We start from the raw sequence: 16,121 nt of genomic DNA, 5'->3' as shown, positions 1-16,121 counted from the left end.
TTCTGGCTGGCCTATTTCACTTAGCATAATGTCTTCAAGGTCTATCAACATATGCATGTTAGAAAAGAACTTAATAGTGAAGCCCGCTATTAAGGCAGGTGTCCTTGAGCAATTTCCTTACCTGCTGAGTCTTCTCAACTGTGAAACAGGGGCTATAATAATATCAACGTTATGGGGTCAGTAAATTAGTATGTGGGAACTATTTAAGCAGCAGCTGGCTGAAAGCGAGTGTCCCCTACGTGCACTCATCTATTGTTATTATGTTCCACTCTCATCAGGTTTCAAGGGTTGGGTTTTCCCCCCGCAATGCCTCTTGCTCTGCTCAGTGTAATGTTCTCTTTTAGCACCTGGTTCCTGGTTATCTCCATAAGCATCTGGAGAATGACTATAATCCAACATATTCTCTCCCTTGTTTGGCTCCAGAGGACTAGATAAAGGGCAACTCTTAAATGTAGTAGGGTGAGGAATAGCACTCTCTTAAGGACTACACTCCTTAAAATCCAACAGTTTTTGACGTGGAATCTAAATGCCAGTGAGAATGATTTAACAACTCCCCTCTCTTTGGAATAGGAACAACAACATTGTCTACTCGAAGTGAATCAGCCCACAGAAAAGTAAAGACCTCACTTTGCTACACAACACACACATTACACTAAAAATTCACTCTTGCTTTTTATTTTTCAGTTTCGTTTTAAGGCCACACCTGGTAGTACTAGGGGACTACTCCTGGCTCTGGAGTTGTCTTGAGTGGTGCTGAGGGACTAAGATGCCAAAGATTAAATCCAGAGCTCCCACGTGCCAAGCCTGCATTTAGTTTGTTGTACTCTTTTAGGCCCTAGACACTTGCTCTTGATGAGCAGAGGATTTTGCTTCTCTCAGTGTGGACAATACCTCCTTTAGAAACCAGAACCACCGTGAGAGATGTCCAAACAAAGCTCACCCTGTCAGCTTTCTGCTTCTGTACCCACAATATTAATATTTTCCTGAGGAGCCGCCTTACTTGGAGGGAGGTCGCAGCCTCGAGAGGAGCAACACATTATTACATTTGGATCCAATTTCCTGTCAATGCCTCTTTTTGTTAAAAACATAATAAAAGTGGAAGAGACAGATGGCATGACTTGATTCATTTTTGCCAACTGTTTCTAGGGAGCAAATATAAAATGGAAAAGGAGGGGGATGTGAAGGATAGCAGCAATCTGGGGATCGGGGGTGGGTGCTGAAGATGTCTGAGACCCGAGAAGTGGCTGGGAGTTTGGCCAGTGCCCCACCAGCCCTCCACCAAGAAGTGCCCTGAGGTCTCTGCCACTGAGCAGGAAAGGATAATGGATGGGCTTCTGCCTGGCTGTGGCACCTTCCACCTGGGACATGAGGGGTCAGGGCAAGGAACACAGAGCAACTGATGGCTCTGGGTCAGATCAAATAATGTTGCCTTTCCAGGAAGAGCAAGGATAGCTCTCTCTGACCTGTGCCTGAATCCCTCTGGAACATTTGGTTGGGCCAAGGGGTTCTTAATATGAATGCTATAGACATCCTTCATAGTTTTCATATTTTTATCAGCATCCTCAGCCTCTACCCACTCTGTGCAAATATTCTCCCAAATTGTAAAAGCCTAAAATATCTAAAGTCAGGACTGAATGCCTGGTGGGGGGGAGCGAAGGGGGAGGAGATAAAATTGCCTTCTACCAAGAACAACTGAGTTCAGTCCATCAGTAGTATCACTTGGCCTCCCCTTTTAGGTGTGATGAGTATGAGTGTCATAGGGATAAGCTCTGCCAGTCCTGAGCTGGCCACCTGCAGCTCCCTCCAGCCTTCTCCACCTGGGCCAAGGTCTTCCCTGTCCTCTAGCTTCTGGTTGGCTTTTGCTAGTGGAGGATGAGGGAGGAAGTTTGGGGATGGGAGAAGGATGAGATCCTTGTCTTTATCCCCTTTCTTTCTGCGACCCCTGAGGCTCTGCCCGCTGACCCCGCAGCTCTGCTCAATTTCTTCATCCTACCAGGCTCCAGCCTGCTCACCTGTTCCCCATGCCCTGTTCACCTGAACCCCGCTCTGACCCAGTTGCAGTGTGTCCTCTGCTGTTAAAACTGCTAATTCAGATACACCACCTAGCCTTTAAGAAACCTTTTCATGAACAAATAATATTTTTGCGTGTATTGTATTAGCTCGTTTGATTATTCATTTAGTTAAGAGTTTTTCATGTCTGGGGGCTGTAGGTAAGGCATTAGCCTTGTATGTGGCTGACCCAGGTTCAATTCCCAGCATCCCAAATAGTCCCCCAAGCACCACCAGGGGTGATTCCTGAGTGCATGAGCCAGGAGTAACTACTGTGCATTGCCGGGTGTGACCCAAAAAGCAAAAATAATAATAATAATAATAATAATAAAATCATAAAAGAGTTTTTCATGCCTGCCTATTTTGCGTGAGGAATAGGGTCAGGTGGTGGGTGCACAGACATGGCTCACACATGGTCCTTGCCCAAAGAGACCTTATGTACTTGGAAGGAACCTGACACATGATTGGTTCTAACCCAAATACAATGTTCAGGTGCAAAACCTTACATCTCTTGCCACAGGGCCCAGAAAGAGCATGACCCCAGGAGAATCTTCTCCAAATATGCAGTTTTCTCAGATGACTCAGAACATGTCCACGGTCACGGCAGCCTATCCCAGGAAGTATCTGCAGCTTCCTCATTCAGAGTCCTGGGGACTCTGTTCTGGCTGCTGCTCCAATTGGCGGACCTCTTTGTCATGCCCCAGATGACATTGCCCTGAGACCCCTCTTTGACTGCTTGATGACCTTGGCTAATGTCACAAAGTGATGCAATGGAGATGTGTCTCAATGATAGAGGTTTTTTTTTACCTCATATATGAGACACTAGGACAAGAAAGAAAGAAGGAAGAAAGGGAGGGAGGGAGGGAGGGAGGGAGGGAGGGAGGGAGGGAGGGAGGCAGGAGAGGCCAGAAAGAAAGTACATGTGCTACAACACTGACCTTGTAAGCAACTGATCCTGGTTCAACCCCTGCATCGCATAGGCCCCTGAGCACCCTGGGAACAAGCCCATTGCATGTGACAAAATTTCCCATATCTCCTCCTATCCCCCAAAAAACACATGTGCATGCATACATGTAGGAGAGAGATAGGAGAGAGAGAAAGAGAGAAAGAGAGAGAGAGACAGACAGACAGACAGAGACAGACAGAGCCAGAGCCAGAGAGAGAGAGACAGAGACAGAGAGATCATTCTGAACAAAGACATCCTTTCCTGCAGCTGCTGCCGAGCGAGCACTCTCCTGCCAGGCGCCTCCCTGTTGCCTGCCGCCAGCTGTATTTCAAAGGTTACAATTTCCTCCCAGCAGTTTTCTGCAGAGCTAAAGTCTCCAGGATCCTGAAATAAATTAAAATATTGATTGATTCTTAATATTCTCTCAAATCTCTCAAAAATTCATGGGCCTCATATAAATCAACTTGCCAGTTACAGGGACTTCGTCAATAATCTGCCAAGCATCCTGCTCATTACTTTTGGGTTCCCCTGATAGAGGCAGCCCCCTTTCCATCATTTTTAGGGCTCTGGGTACAGTCACCTCTATAGGGACTCTCATTTTTAATTTTAATTATGGGGCCTCTTTGACACAGAGCTGGTGCAGCATGGGAAAGGCACATAACCGGGGAGCATTGGAGGGGGAAACTCTGTGGGGTAGGCTGGGGTTAGGAACCAGCAAACTCTGCCCCCTCTTTGCTGTCATGTCTTGTCTCTCTCCCCTACATCATCCTTTGCCATTCTGGTGTCCTTAGTTTTCTAGCGACGATAGTTTAGAAATTAATTTAATAGCACGTCATTTCTCCAGCTTAAATAAAGAGCAGGTCTTATTGGAGAAAAGCTGTCGAAAAATGCCTTAAGCATATCGGTACTTCACTTCACCTGCTGCCCAAAGCAGCTGCCTAGGTTTGAGGAGCAAGATGGAGATGGAAGGTGGCCATTTGCCTCCCATAACAACGCTTGTTTCTTCAGCAGCAGATAACAGACGTGACTCAACTCATTCTGGGTTGACACGGTTCTCCGAGAAAGTGAAGAACATTTAACTCCTAAGCAGGAGATGTTTCTTTAAGCAAGCCCCTTTGCTGTCTGTCCCCAGCCACACAGAACCTTGCTCTTGGTGTCTGCTTGGTCATCCTGTTTTTCAAACTCCAGCCAGCTGTGTGGCCAGCCATCCCTGCCATGTGTTTCACTCTTTTGCTACTTTTCACCTATAAATACAATCTTTCAGTTATCTAGAATACTTTCTTCTTCTTTCTTCTCCTGGACAAACCCTTTACCAGATATCAAAACCTGTTCCAAAAGCCAGAGAGGTAGCATAGGGGTTAAGGTGCATGCCTTACATTCAGCCAACCCTGGGTTAATCTCCAGCACCATGTAATTCCCTGAACATTAGCTAGGACAGACCTAGAGGCTACTGAGCACTGCTGGGTGTGGTCCTAGAGGGCCTCTCCCTACCCCTCAGTGCCACCAGGGTGGCCCATACAATGCCCAGAACCCCAGGGCCCAAGCAATATTGTATCTTTGGACTCTTGCATTAAACTGCCATCCTTGTGGGTCAGCAGTAGCCAGGAGGAGCCCTGGTATCCTTAAGCTCTGCTGGGAGAATCCTCCCCCACAAGAGCCCTACTCCAAGATGAACTCTTGCTGGAAGGTCTACTACACCTTTTGTTTTCCTCTATATCTTTGGATCCACATAAGTATCAAAGATTTTATAGACATGTCTGCAGGGATTGGACTTTGTGCTAGCTGAGACTAAAGCTTTCACGGTGACCTTCAAAGCCCAGAGGTTCCTGCCTTCCACAACCTTTGTGCTTTTCTGCTACATTCTCTCCACTCCCAGACCCCCATGCTCTCGTCCCACAAACCATCCCACAAACCGCATTGCTGATCTTCCAAATGTGACAGGGATTCCTTAATTCTTGCATCTGCTGTTCCTTCTTCCTGCAGTGTTTTTTCCCACCACTCTCCATATCTCTCTTGTTCCTTGCAAATCTGTTCATTGTCTTAACTGTGGATTCCTTTTCTGACCCATTGTCTTTTGAAAGAATCATGATCTCATCTCCTTAAAATTTTTATTTTGGGGGTTGGGGAGATAACTCAAGGGTCAGGGACTCCTACCTTGCCTGTACAAGGACCTGAGTTCTATCCCCAGTACCACATGCCCCTCCTCCAGAACCCCTGAGTGTGCCAACACTACAGGGTCCCAGAAGCACCACAGTGTTGGGCCCTAGTGTTGAATTGTCCAGCCCCATTGCTAAGTACCATAGGAATGCCCCACCCCCCAGGAATGCTTACACCCTGCCCCCATTGATTCTATTTTTATTTATAGCACTTACTGCCTGATGGTAAGTACTAAGTAGATAATAAGTGAATAGATGTAGTATCTATTCATTTATTATTTATGTTTCAAACTAAAAATGAATGTTTGTTTTTTCACTGTCATACCCAGAAGCTAAACAGTGCAATGGTAAGAAAATCTATGTGTACATGTATGCATTAAAAGATGAATGAATGCTGAAGCTACATTTATGAGATTTGATATATTCTCTGACCTGGTGCAGAACTGGGATAGGTGCCTAGCCTGTTGAAGGAAGAGGTTGCAGACTGAAGATGAGGGAGCTGACATGGAGGCCCCACACTTTGATCTCTTGATGAGCTTGTGAATCTGTACTGGGAGTGAGGTATCCTGCCAGCTTCTGCCTGAGTCCCAGTGTTGCTCCCACATGCGGTGATCTCCAGCGGATTTATGGGGTCTCTCTGTGGGAAAGGACATGAACATCCAGATACTCTGGGTGTTAGTGAGGAAATGCAGATTGGAGAAGGCCCCAGAGCCACGGAGAGCTATTTGTGCATGACAGACCCAAGATATCACCTGGGGACCCCAGTTTCACAGTGCTGAGAGAGCAGAAGGAAGCTCTGAGACAGTCAGATCCAAGCTACCACTGTGCTTATTGGATCCTATTCCTACCCACAGATTAGAAGACAATCTACTGTTGTGTTCACAGGGTTGCCTGTGTTACTCATTGAGATTCTGCATGGAGACACGAACTTGTTTAAAGTAGTTATAAGTTTAACTGTGATTACAAAAACCACTCTCCCCCACCCCTACCTAGGCAGGCCTTTGGGGAATTAGACCTAATATTTGAGCTTATTTTCTTCAAGCTGCTGAATGTGTGATAAGAACAATGGAGTATATCTACATAGGTTCAGGCACAGCACTTCTCCTTAAACCCACCCCATGATAGAGTTTGAAGTAACTCATCTCAATGTGACTATGTTGAGGATGAGAACATGCCCTCTTAGAGTAAACCAGTCTTCCCTGAGCCTTCTTGGAGCCAGCTCTGAGCACTGTAACTAGAGTCATGTGACCAACAGTCATTTCCTACCACTTGGCGAATATCAGCTTACAGAGCAAAGTTAACACCAAGCTAGATGAAAGCAAGCCACTTAGATGAGAGAAGGCTAAGAAAGGTGCTTGCTGATTCCTTTTGAACCCAGTTCTGACAAAGCCTAAGTCCAATTCACCCTGGATTTGTTAGGTTATAGCCAGCAAATCTCTCTTTGCTATTTTGCTGATTATAAGTGACAGAAATCTTTCACTTATAATCAAAATATCCTGTAAACAGGCCAGTTACCTCTCTTTTTCAAACCAGGAGAAAACTGGGAGAAACACTAGACTCTTTCCCCAGGTCCCTTCCCTATCTGTCTTCTGCCCTCTCCCTCAGATGCCTGGGCACAGGCAGACAGGGGAAGGGGCTGCCAGGCTACTACTCTAGACCACAGTGCCTTGTATTTCTTCAGTCAATTCTCTTTCTTCGTTTTGGGTCACATACCTCTGAGGCAGATAGGTAAATAGGGAAGAGCCCCTAAGGCAATGGAATTCCTCAGAAGTAATAAAACCTGGGAAATAATAAAACCCTAAGGCTGTCAGGACCCACCTTGCAAACACAGGAACTAAGGCCTGATAAGACCTTTACCTGGTGCCAGGCTAGACCCATAAAATGCAGGACCTCTGAGAGAAGCCCCAGCAGGAGCAAAAGCCTAGAAAGGAATATCAGAGACCATTAACTGCTCCCAACTCTACCCCCTTGCTTCTTACCTAGGTTAAAAGCCCTATGCGGGGAAGGTTGTGAAAACTCAATAACAGCCAAGTTGAGCAAAAGAAGTGCACATCTGCTGCTGGAACCCATGTGCTGCCTGCACCCATGTGTTGTGGTTGAGCACATGTGGTGCCCGAGCATGTGTGTCACCCACATCTCCCCTCTTGAGATGTGTATTTTTATACTATCATATCTAATACTGGGATGTGTACTGAGGCTCTCTCTGCCTTTGGAGAAGCCCGCTTTCTTTCTTGAGTGCATTACTCTCTCTCTTCCTCTCTCTTCCCTTGCTCAAAAACCTCCAAATAAAATCTGGAGTGACAGAAATCTTTCACTCACAACTTTTTCTCACAGCTCTGAGCACTGTAACTAGAGTCATGTGACCAACAGTCATTTCCTACTTCACTGCTCACCTGCTCCTGAAATTTTTTTTTTGTGATAAAGGCAACGGACCCACAAGGCCTGGTTAAGGCCTAGAACTAACTTTCCTTTTCTGCAAAGAGCCATTCCTCACTCTAGCATGAGTCCACAATTTCCTGAGAAATCAGGTGGTAGGAATTAACTCCCATGCTGAGAAGGACAAGTGGACATCTGCTACCTAGTGGGACTGGCAGAACTTGAGATTCATGCCATGCAGGAGTTCATTTTAGACTATATCATTCCTAGGCTTCCCAGCTGGGCTCTGGGTATCAGAGGTGAATGGGGTCTCTCTCTTCTCTGCTTCACATGAGTCACTCAGGGACCCACAGGCTTCAGGTCCAAATTCCTGGGAGACAAAATATGCAAGTCAACATAACATCATTGCTCATGTCCCAGGTAAAACTTTAGTGTTCAAAGCAAAATGTCTAAATTCTGTTTTAGGGCTGGGAATGTAGCTCAAAAGGGCTACACATTTTGCACATGGAAGCCCCAAGCTCCATTCCTGGTATTCTATGACTCTCCAGTCCCACAGCTATCCCAAAATAAATCATGTTTGACTTGAGAGAACTGGGGACCAGTCTAGCATGTGGACTCCCAGAGGTAGGTAAGGGAGTTTCACAGACAGTAGATGGTAAAATATAATGGTACTTAGAGCCATACAGAAAGTTGAGGTTATGGAGTGATAGATTTACAAAGGCCAGAGAAAATATCCAAAGGACGGAAGTGGAGATAGAGGCAGAAATTGGGAAGTTAGGAAGACAGGAGCAGGCAGAAGGGCAGAGAGGACATGAAGAGCTTGAGGGAAATCACCTGGAACAGAGAGAGGGTTTTGAAGCTGACTTTTCTTGATCTTCAGTGGCGTAAATAGGTGGGACTGACTTCACTAGGATGGTTGATTTCTCTTCAATCAGCTGCTGTTCTCTCTATGTAATCCTCTTAGGACATTCTTTGTTCTTGCTTTCTCTAAGCCAATAAAAATGATTATTAGACAAAAAGGTTTTGAAGAGAAGTTGGATATGAATTTATCCATCTTTATTCATTTCTCCCTTGGTTTTTCTATGGCAACCACATTTCACTCATCCTATACTTCTTGTGAGGAGACACTTTCTAGTTCTTTCTTGCATCCCCCCCCCCCCCCCCGGAGGGACTCAGGGCCGAGCTCACTCCTTCTCTGTCCCTGACCAGCTTTGTGACCTTGAGTATGTCGCTGGCCCTCTGTGGACACTGTAACCCATTACTCTGTTATTCTGGGATTCTAAAATCTATCTCCTAAACCATCAAATCTGAAAGCCACAAGGACCCCATCCAGAAATGCTGTTCCAAGTTCTTGTTGGTGAGCAGGTGTCTGCCCACAGACCTCGCTCCCCAGATGCTACAAGCAATTTGGGAACTATATTTTTAAAATCACCACAGATGGGAAGAATAAACTGAAATGAGACTTGTCTGAAAATGCTGCTCTTAGCATTTTAGCCCTATCTCTCCAATCCCTCATTGCATCCAGTTTTTGGATGGATGCCCTAAATAGCCCATGATCTTCCTGATTGTTCAACAAAGTCTCCTGGAAAATTCCCTTGTGTCTCTGCTGGCTCTGCACCACCTTCCGTTCCTCTGTGACCCTATAATTCTTGTTATAGTCCATTACAGTGCGATTGAGATCCCACAGGATCCACTGACAGCACCTATACAGTTTCTGTCATCTGCATTCACGTGGGCAGACTTGACTTTACACCTAGAGGTCAGCTATAGCTTCTGTTAGCATCCTTCACTTATCTGTAGCCTATGCCTAAATTCTTGGCTCTGCAGGTTCATTTGCTTCCACTGTCATTTTATGTACCCAGTCATCCTCTTCCAGCCTGTGTAGTGCTATGTTTCTTTCCTACTAACAACCTTCAACTAATATTCCCAGAATTGAAACTCTTTCCTCCTTAACAAGTACTCTCTTGTATTTTGAGCAGCATACCTTCTGGGGAAGGAGCTTGTCCTCAGGGCAGAATTGAAAATGGTAAGCTGGGAGTTGGAAAGCAGGGATGGGTCAAGGTGAGTGAGTGTGGGCTGCTTAGGAGTCAGGGTAGATGGAGTGATGGCAGGATGGGCTTGTTGGGTACTGTGAGCTAGAGCTTGAGTGAGATCAACAAAGTCAGAGAGAAGGCTCTTAGTAGTTGAGTTGAATCTAGAACCTGAAGGCCTAGAGGCTAATTCAGTTAAACCCAAATCCTGAAAACCCAGGTAATTTGACAGCTCAACCCCCAGAGAGACTTCCTCAACTCAGAAGAGAAAAAGCAAGAGAGAGCCTATTTGGAACTCTGATGCTAGATTGTCTGGATTTAAATTCTGGGCTTAATTCTGTAGAGGAAATTAGAGAAACTTCTTATTTAATTTATCTGTGGTTCAGTGTTCCCAGGTATAGATTGGAGGACTGTGATAGTATCTTCCTTCTAGGGCTATTTGAGTTAAAACACATATACATATACATAGACATATACTCATATGTAAAACACATATACATATACATATACATAAACACATACATATACATATACTCCTTAGAAGTAGTATTCAACCCAGAGTATCACTGACTTCAACTATTGCATTTATTTAACTATTTATTTATTTATTTATTTAGGTCATACTTGGCAGGGCTTAATCCTGGCTCTGTATTCATGTATCTGTCCTGATGGGCTTGGGGGACCATATGCGGTGCTTGGGATTGAACCCAGGTTTGTCATGTACAAGGTCAGGGCCTTACCCAGTATAGTATCTTCTAGCCCCTCAACTATTACCTTTAATTTTAAAAAGAAATTAAAGAAATTAGATCATATTGTAGGTGAATAATCATGCTCCAAGGGCATATTACAGACTTGAAATAGATTCTGCAGCTGCTATGGGGGTTTATTTTCCTTCAGTGAAGGTCTCGTTGTGGTGAGCATGATTTCCTCATCTCTAGTCTCATGTGCGTGGTGGTGGAATTATTGAACAACTTTTCATGTTTGTTTCTCAGTTCCACTGGAAAATGAAAATTAAATAGTATATTATTTCTGCAACAATCAGACTTGAGTGTTTAGTTAGGCTCCTGATTTCAAATCTCGATTCTTCTATCACTTATCCTATGATGCTATTTGTCAACCTTTCTGAATCTTGGTTCCTCTTTTACACCTGTTCCACAGGATGAATTCAAGGTCTAAAGTCTAAACCAGCCTCCCTTTTCCCCCTGAGCCCCATACTGAGCAGGGCTGAGGTTTCATCTGACAACTCCATTGGAGGGGGAGTCCATTTCCAGCTTCTTTCCTATGGATATTGCCAGACTTCAGTTCTTCTACACTAATGTGCTGAAGACTATGAGCTGCCTGTTGATTGGAAGATCCCCATATAGGGCTGCTTTACACATGACAGCCAGAGTGTGAGAGCAATCTGGTGAACAACATGGAAGCTAGTTTTTCTTTTTTTGTAATTAAAAATCAGAAGTCACAGGGCTAGAGTGATAACACAGCGGGTAGGGCGTTTGCCTTGCGTGCGGCTGACCCTGGTTTGATTCCTAGCATCCCATTTGGTCCCTTGAGCACCGCCATGGGTAATTCCTGAGTGCAGAGCCAGGAGAGACCCTTGTGCATTGCTGGGTTGCCCCCCCCCCAAAAAAATAAAAGAGCTGCAAAAAAAAATCAGAAGTCACAACTCACCACTATTCATTGGTAACTCATATTCAAGAACAGTGGGATCACACAGGATGTCAGAGGGAGAATCACTGGCACTTTCTTGGAGAGTGCCTGTCATAATATTGTTATATCTGGGTTTGGGGTTTCCCATTCGCAGAGTGACCGGTTCCATACATGAGAATGCAAGAGCAAAGGATCTTTATTGCTAGCTCGAGCTAGAGTACAAGTCTCATCCAATGCAATAGATTATTGACAAGGACACTGAGCCCTTATTACAGCAGATTTTTATATCCTTAATCACATAAGCATAGTTACCAGGCACCAACAATTATGCTTTGTGGGTTTTTTCAGTAACAGGCTACAGGACAGGACAACAGGATGTATTGCTTACTGATTAATGTAAGCAAATAGGGATGGGGTCTGTGTGGGTGTCTTTCCAGTTACTCTAACCACAGACTTTTGGGGAAACAGGAAGACTGGACTTCTGGAAACAGAAACTTAGGCCTAGTGCTTTCTTTGCTGAAATGCAGCCTGCCTTGGCTTCTTGTTCTGCCTCACCCCGGCCCTTCACTCTGACACTGCACCTCTCTACACTTGTGCTCACCCTTCTTCCCTCTAAAGCTACCAGTAGTCATCCCCTCTGAGTCATTTTTTCTTTCCCCCATCCCCACACTCAATTGGAGCCCACCTCAAATGGTTGTGGCTTTCAATCTTTGGACAAATTACCTTAATAGAGGCCCTTAATACAGGGATTTCTCTATTTTTTCACTTGAAGATTTCTCTACTTTTCCTCTACAGTCTTTTAACTTTTTCATTCCTTTAAACAGAAAAGGGGCAGTTGCCAGAAATCCACCCATCTCCAAGAAATCAGAGTAGCCAAAGTCTGTCTTAAGCTTGTGTTTTACTAAAGGATATTTGAACTCTTCCTTAATCTTGGGTTCAGAAAACTTTTAACTCTAACACTGTTTAAAAATTGCCTTTGGCACAGCTCAGAAAGCAGGGCATGTTTGCTTCTGTAGAGATGGATTAGTCCTGCCATTCACTCCAAAGCCGAGCTGCATCTGCTTAGGGCATGCTGGTTTCTTCAGTCAAGTCTCATGTCAGGCTGAAAAGAGTGAAAAGACGCTGAGATGGTGAACTGATAGAAGGTATAACTATCCCAGGAGAAGACAGAGAACTGTATGATGGAGGTTAACCCAGGATGCCAAGAAACGATGAGTCTTGGGATTTAGCAAAGAATCCCAGAGTTAACTACCTGTGCTACAATCCTGAATCCAAACCAAGAACCAGGATTCAGGGGGCCAGAGAGTGTATCTTGGTTAGGATGCAATGCCCAATCTGAGATTGATTCTCAACATCACATAATCCCCCAAGCACCACCAGGTATGGGGCTTGGAGATCTCCAGCACTGTGGAGCACTATAGCCTTGAGCCCTTGCATCAAATCACTGACTTGGTTGACTGTGGACAACCTCAGTTAAGCTTCAGATTCTCATACCCCTTACTACTCCCTGCCCACCCCCCACTCCACAATAAAGTAAGAGTTCAAAAGAGGCCAGAAGTAGTAATAAATTCACCAATTAAAATAAATATGAATCTTTAACATACTGTGTAATAAGCATTAGTGAGAATGGAGTCTTGAGATTCAGAAGGGTAGAGCAGTATATACGAGATCACAAAGCCTTACAATAGCAAAGATGAGAATTCAGGTTTATTTGACTCTAAATCTCATTACTACTTCTCTGAATCACACTGGTGTTGAGATTCCTGATATCCCTGAGATTCACCTTCTTAGGCCCATCATATGAACCTTGCTTCTTTTTGACCCATTTTCTGTCTCACTTAAGATGGGTGAACATGGGTAGTGGAAAAAAGGTTTCATAGAATACTATGTTTTAACTACACCAGAGGTCTCTTCTGCCAAAGCTGGGGATTTGCTCAGTCCTTGGAGGAACTGGAAGAAATCAGAACATTAGCATCATGGAAACTGGCTGAGCCCTGTCAGAGCCTTAGTGAATTTCCTTGTGGTAGATGCCCAAGGCTACAGGTTCCCAGGCACAATGACTAAAAAGGGACTTGGCTGGGGAGCCAATCTTGCTGTCTGGCATTGCTCTTTAATTTAGGTCTGGTCTCCTGGTCTTCCTCCTCTTTCTTCCCCACCCAACACTCTCCCTCTGACTAAACTCTCAGGTCCCTTCTGCAGGATGTTTGGCTGCATGATGCCCATACAGGGCACTGTGGTGCCCGGCCCCTTGTCCTGCCCTCCACCTTCAGGAATGAGACACAAAGCTTGCAAGCTGAGTATGTCTCCTGCCACCGGGCTCAGCCTCAGATGAAGAGTCATCATACGCCTAGGGTACCCCTCCTCAGGCCAATGCCTCTATGTTGTCAATGCAGAGGAATAAGGTGCCCAAGCTCCTTAGGGGGCAGAGGAATAAGGTGTTCCCACTCCAGGACACCTCTGCAGAGCCACACCAGCTCCAGAGTACCCTCACTGGATGGATGCAGAGGCCTTTGTTGCTTCCACATTATGGTTCAACACCTCCCCAATCTAAATCTGAGTCCCTCATGGTGCCCTCAGGCGTAGGTGCTGAGCATTCCCTTCAATATTCTTTCAGAGGCCCTTTCTGGAGGAACCTGACCTGAACTATTCTCTCTGCTGTCTCAGGTCACTCACTTGGGTTCTATGCACATTTAAAAAAATTTTTTTATTAGTGAATCACCATGAGGTACAGTTACAAACTTACAAACTTTCACACTTGTGTTTCAGTCATACAATGCTCGAGTTCTCATCCCTCTACCAGTGATCCCAGTATCCCTCCCACCCCCCCACACCACATCTCCCCCACCACACCCCACCTCTGTGGCAGGGAATTCCCTTTATTTCTCTCTCTCTCTCTCTCTCTCTCCTTTTGGGTGTTGTGATTTTCAATAGAGGTATTGAGTAGTCATTGTGTTCAATCTATGGTCTACTTTCAGCACACATCTCCCATCCCAAGTGGTTCCTCCAACCACACTTTACTTGGTGTTCCCTTCTCTATCTGAGCTGCCTTTTTCCTCCAGTATGTGAGACCAGCTTCCAAGCAATGGAGCAAACCATGCACATTCTAACCCTGCAGATAAGACCTGTCTTGAAGACCAGCTCAACCCTGGCCCCAGAACACTGGATCCCTAATTGCTTCCTCTCAGACGAGATCCAGAGTGAGGGAGTCAGGCAAGTCCAGTCCCTACGTTGCCCCAGTGCGAAACCATACCCAGAAAGCAAGGTGCTTGCCCAAGGCCAGTTTCCTGAAATGGCCCAGAGTTCTGTGTTCATTAAGATGCATCATTGTTCACTTTAGAAGATCAAATCCAATCCAAGTACTCTTCTTGAGCTCCTTCCCCTATCTCTCACTCCAGTTCTGCCTCGCCCCAGCTTTCCTGTCACCAAGAATACTTTTTGTCACCAAGAATGCTTTTGTGTTCTTTTTTTTTCTCCCGGAGACTTCATACTTCGGAAAATCCTATGACAATATACTCTTGTCTTTCAGATAATCATAAATTTGTTTCCATTTTTTTATTCACTTGAGCTATATGGAACTGCCAAACAGAGCTTCTGATCTAGATGAGATAATCACAGTTGGTATAAATGTTGAGTTACTACAAATTGAAGCTTGTAACTTCATCATTATTTGTGTGAGGGGGTAGGCAGGTGGAGTGGAGGGAAGGTTAGTGACTATTAAGGAAAACATGTAGTTGCCCCAGGAAAGCTTCAAGGTTTTGAAAATTGCTGGAGACATTTATGCTTCAGCTGTAAAGGTGAATAGGTATCCCAGTCTGGAGCATAAGACCCTGCCAGCAGGCATCTAAAGGCAACAGTCTCTGCAATCTGGCGCTGAGCCCCCTCCCTGAGCACTAGCACCTGTGAGAGCTCTGGAGGTAGAACCAGACACCTTTCCCTTTAAGGTACCCATAGGTGCATTGGGATTGAGCCTGGGCTTCCAGCATATAAATATGTCTATCTCCTCAGCCCTATTGTTTCCATTCTAGAGCAGAATGATCTGGGGAGTCAATTGGGCACGATTTATTTATTATTTTAAATTTTATTATCATAAGGTTGTTCACATTTCAACACCAATCCCACCACCATTACACCTTCCCACCACCATTATTTCAAATTTTCCCACCACCTTTCAAGGCCTCCCAGGAGAAGATGCTAGATAATTTATTTTCTCTTGCTTATTATGAACATCAGAGAGGTCACAAAGCAGCGAAAGTGGCTGTGCACTTATGGAATTCTAAAATTGTAAATGATTGGGGTTCAGAGACAACTGTGTAGGGAGCTAAACCATTTTGAGGTTCATTTGGGAGTCTCTGGATCAAGGTTTTTGATGTGCTGAGACGGAGCCCGAAGACAGTTGGTGGACTTGACAACCAGGACCCCAAGTGGGTGGGAAGATGAGAAGGGCAGGGTCCATCTCCACTGCCACCATCTGGTTTGGAATCTTAGTCCTTGAACCTGTGTACCTGGGCTTTGCTTCTGGAAGATCGTGGCCATCGGGGTTTCATCTGGAGTGGGTGGAGAGGGTAATCCCACTTGATATGAGGTGTCCCAGTGGAATTAGCTTGGTACGGGATCTAGAGTGATCTCTGGTGAGCTGCTGTCTTCTGGGATTCACTGCTGTGTCTCTGGATCAAGGGTGGGCATGATTTATACTGTGATTGCTAAGTACTTGTAGTTAACAGTTAGGGCCTTTATAAAGCTTCTGGACAACTCTCTAAATGAATGGTTTGTGGGTCCCAGAGAGCCTCTGGGAGGTAATGATGGTCCATAGTGACCTGAGAACAGCCTCCAGTTCTCCAGAGCCCATGTTTGTGGTTATGATGTACTCAAGCCCAATAAAGGGGTAGGTGACCAGACCAACCCTGGCACCTATGCCTG

This window comes from Sorex fumeus, unplaced genomic scaffold (assembly GCF_029834395.1).
Source record: "Sorex fumeus unplaced genomic scaffold, SorFum_2.1 ptg000030l, whole genome shotgun sequence".
Lineage (NCBI taxonomy): Eukaryota > Metazoa > Chordata > Mammalia > Eulipotyphla > Soricidae > Sorex > Sorex fumeus.
The sequence above is the reverse complement of the archived record's forward strand: the minus strand, read 5'-3'. Positions refer to the sequence as shown.